Genomic DNA, 3,670 nt, shown 5'->3' on the forward strand with positions numbered 1-3,670 from the left:
CAAATGACCTATCAGATAAAGGGCTAGTATCGAAAATCTATAAAGAACTTATCAAACTCTATACCCAAAAAACAAATAATCCAGTCAAAATATGGACAGAAGATATGAATAGACATTTCTTCAAAGAAGACATGCAAATAGACAACAGACACATGAGAAAAATGCTCCACGTCACTTGACATCAGGGAAATACAAATCAAAACCACAATGAGATACCACTTCATACTGGTCAGAATGACTGAAATTAATAAGTCAGGAAACAAAAAATGTTGGTGAGAATGTGGAGAAAGGGGAACTCTCTCCACTCTGGAAAACAGAATGGAGTTTCCTCAAGAAGTTAAAAATAGAGCCACCCTATGACCCAATTGCACTACTAGGTATTTACTCCAAAGATACAAATGTCGTGATCTGAAGAGGAGCACCTGTACCCGAATGTTTATGGCAGCAATGTCCTCAGTAGCCAAACTGTAGAAAAAGCTCAGATGTCCGTCAACAGATAAATGACTAAAGAATAAAATCTTGTCATTTGCAACAATGTGGATGAAACTAGAGGGTATTATGCTAAGTGAAGCTAAGTGAAATAAGTCAATTAGAGAAAGGCAACTACCATATGATTTCACTTGTATGTGGACTATAAGAAACAAAACAGATGAACATAGGGGAAAGGGAGAAATATAACAGAAACAGAGAGAGGCAAGCCGTAAGAGAATCTTAACTATAGGAAACAGAGGATTGTTGGAGGGGACGTGGGGGGATGGAGTAATTGAGTGATGGGCATTAAGGAAGGCACTTGAGGGATCCCTGGGTGGCGCAGCGGTTTAGCGCCTGTCTTTGGCCCAGGGCGTGATCCTGGAGACCCGGGATCGAATCCCACGTCAGGCTCCCGGTGCATGGAGCCTGCTTCTCCCTCTGCCTGTGTCTCTGCCTCTCTCCCTCTCTCTCTCTCTCTCTCTCTCTCTCTCTGTGTGTGTGTGCCTATCATAAATAAATAAAATAAAAAAATTTAGAAAATAATGCAAGGACGGAAAAAAAAAACATTAAAAAAAAAAGGAAGGCACTTGATGTAATGAACACTGGATGTTATGTGCAACTGATGAATCGCTAAATTCTACCCCTGAAACTAATAATACAGTATATGTTAACTAAATTGAATTTAAATTAAAAAGATAAATAAAATGTGACTATTATGACTGAAGATCTGAATTTCTAGTTTCTAATTTCTAATTTAATTTATATTTACACTTAAAAATCACATGTGGTTAGTGACTACCATCTTGGACAGTACATAACTGAATTTTGGTTCATTGTATATAACAGAGAACCTGCAAACAACAGTGACCTACTAAAATGAAAGTTTATTTCCCTTTCACAGAAAAAAAAGTCTGGAGGTAGGCCCTCAAGCTTAGACTGGTGCTCTCGGGTGCCATAAAGAATCAAGTCTTCTATCATTCTCAAGTTCAATCCATGATCCAAGAAGGCTGCTAGAGCTCTAGCCATCATGTCCAAATCATAGATTGGAACATTCCATACAAATGTTGTTATTCAGTTCTGGGAAATTGTCTTCTATTATTTCTCGTTATTTTTTGTCTTTTCTCACTTCTCTGTGTCTCTTTGTAACTCCTATTAGTCAATGTTGGTCCATCTGGATTAATCCTCCATGTGGCTTAATCTTTATCTTCATATTCTCTTCCTACTTTTGTCTTTTTGTTATGCATTCAAGAAGACTTCTTCAACTTTTCCTTCTTTTCCTCATGTTTTCTATTGGATTTTTAATTTGGAAATTATATTTTTAATTTCTATGACTTCTTGTTTATCTTTTCATTGTCTTGCTGTCATAGCAAACTGTTTTTGAATTAATGGATCCACACTTTGTCTATGTTATTTGAATCACTTGTTTTTTCAGAGTCAATCCTTTTATTGATCTTGCTCCTTTCCATTTATATTGCTTATTTCTCTCCTATGCTAGGTGACACTTTTTTCCATTCATACATATAAACGAAGGAGTGGGTCTGATTGATTTAGCTTTTGGTTGGTATCCTTGATGTTTTCTTAAATGAAAAAAGGCTGATTGGGTGGCTCTCTATGAGTGAGCGGGGCACATAAATTATCAGAGGTTACCTGAAGAGTGTGAGAGGGAGAATAGGCTGAGCACACCCCTACCCAGCTGAGCTAAAATGGGAAGGGATTATTCTAGAATTCTGACCTTCACGCTCAGAAGCCAGGTCCTCCTAGGTGGCCTCCTGGGTGTTTAATGGGTATTACTTTACATTGACCTTGAAGGCATTCTTAGTGGTGCAGTGTGCAGGCCATGCCATAGATCTACAAATAGTTCTTATATAATCACCTACATTTCTTCCTTTCTTTCATCCTGGCTTCTATCCTGCTGACCCTGGTGGGCTTTGCTGTGAAAAACTGGTGGGCACCATTCTAGGTTTCTCTCCTATGTGCTCTGGGCTGTGGTGCTCCTTAGTCCATTTATCTGTCAATATGACCCATCCACCTTCCAGCTCCCTAAATTCATCACAAGTTGTAATCCTCTGACATCTCCCACACTGTTCTCAGTGCTTTTATGAATTCATTCCTTTTTATACTTTTTTTAAATTGTCATTTCTGTGGATTTTAAAAAAGAAGTGGAGATAGATACTTGAATGATAAGTCTATTTGAACTAGACTAGCAGGGTTAGCAGGATCTGTCTTCTGTGCAAAGCAGAAAAACAGGAGATTGCCCAGAATCCAGTGCCTGGTTCCAACTGTTGTCCTTACAAGCACGTGGCCACACCCAAGACAAGAACCTTTCAATATTAAGGAGTCCTACCTTACCTGGCACCTTGATCATGTTCTATTGTCTTTCTTCTTACCTTGACTCTTAACTAGAGAGTACAAAGCAATTGGTCAAAGACCATAACTCAGGTCATAGGAGATGGACAGAGTCCCCAAGGCATCCATTCATCTGTTCAGTATTTGATGGCCTTTCAAAGTTAATGGTCAAACTTTTTACTGCCAGCAGGTGGCAGTGAACATATCTCACATTTATGTCCTATCTTCCATCTAACCCTCTGACCGGCCAAAGTGTCCCTAGCAGAGAATTTTCCTCAAAACCCTACTGTTTAAAAACTACTAAAAAATACCTTGAATGCAAACTGCAATATTCTATGTATTTTGAAAGGATCCTCTCATGTAATTCTCCAACCACCGTAAACAAGTTGTCTAAGGTTGTACATCTAATATATAGTTGTCTCCCAATTCAGACTCAGGGGTTTCAAAAAATTGCTGCATTTCATTGTTGTTGTTAAGTCCTGGGATGCCTTTGCTTATTTTGGTTTCTTGCTGCATTTGCCAGGGGCCCAGTTTGGCTCCATGCTCCTTCCTGGGACTGTGCATTTCTGCACCATGCCATCCTCTGTGTGGGGGGCAGGGTAGGATGAGGATGGGAGGTGGTAGGTAGCTGAGGTTCTGGATAAGAGTGACTGGTAAGCACAGATGCTAGGGGTAACTATAAAATTTTGGTCTGGACCCATAGCTCTGATATTATGGCTTCAGGCAGCTCAGAGTTTTGCATCCAAAAGGGGCACCAGGCATACTCCAAACCCTTCTTCTGGGAGTGCAGCAGCAGACTCTTCAAGCCCCTCTTTGCCCAGATATGGCTTATAAGAAGTCCCCACATTGAACC

Source organism: Nyctereutes procyonoides, unplaced genomic scaffold, assembly GCF_905146905.1.
Source record: "Nyctereutes procyonoides isolate TBG_1078 unplaced genomic scaffold, NYPRO_anot_genome, whole genome shotgun sequence".
In the NCBI taxonomy this organism is placed as follows: Eukaryota; Metazoa; Chordata; class Mammalia; order Carnivora; family Canidae; genus Nyctereutes; species Nyctereutes procyonoides.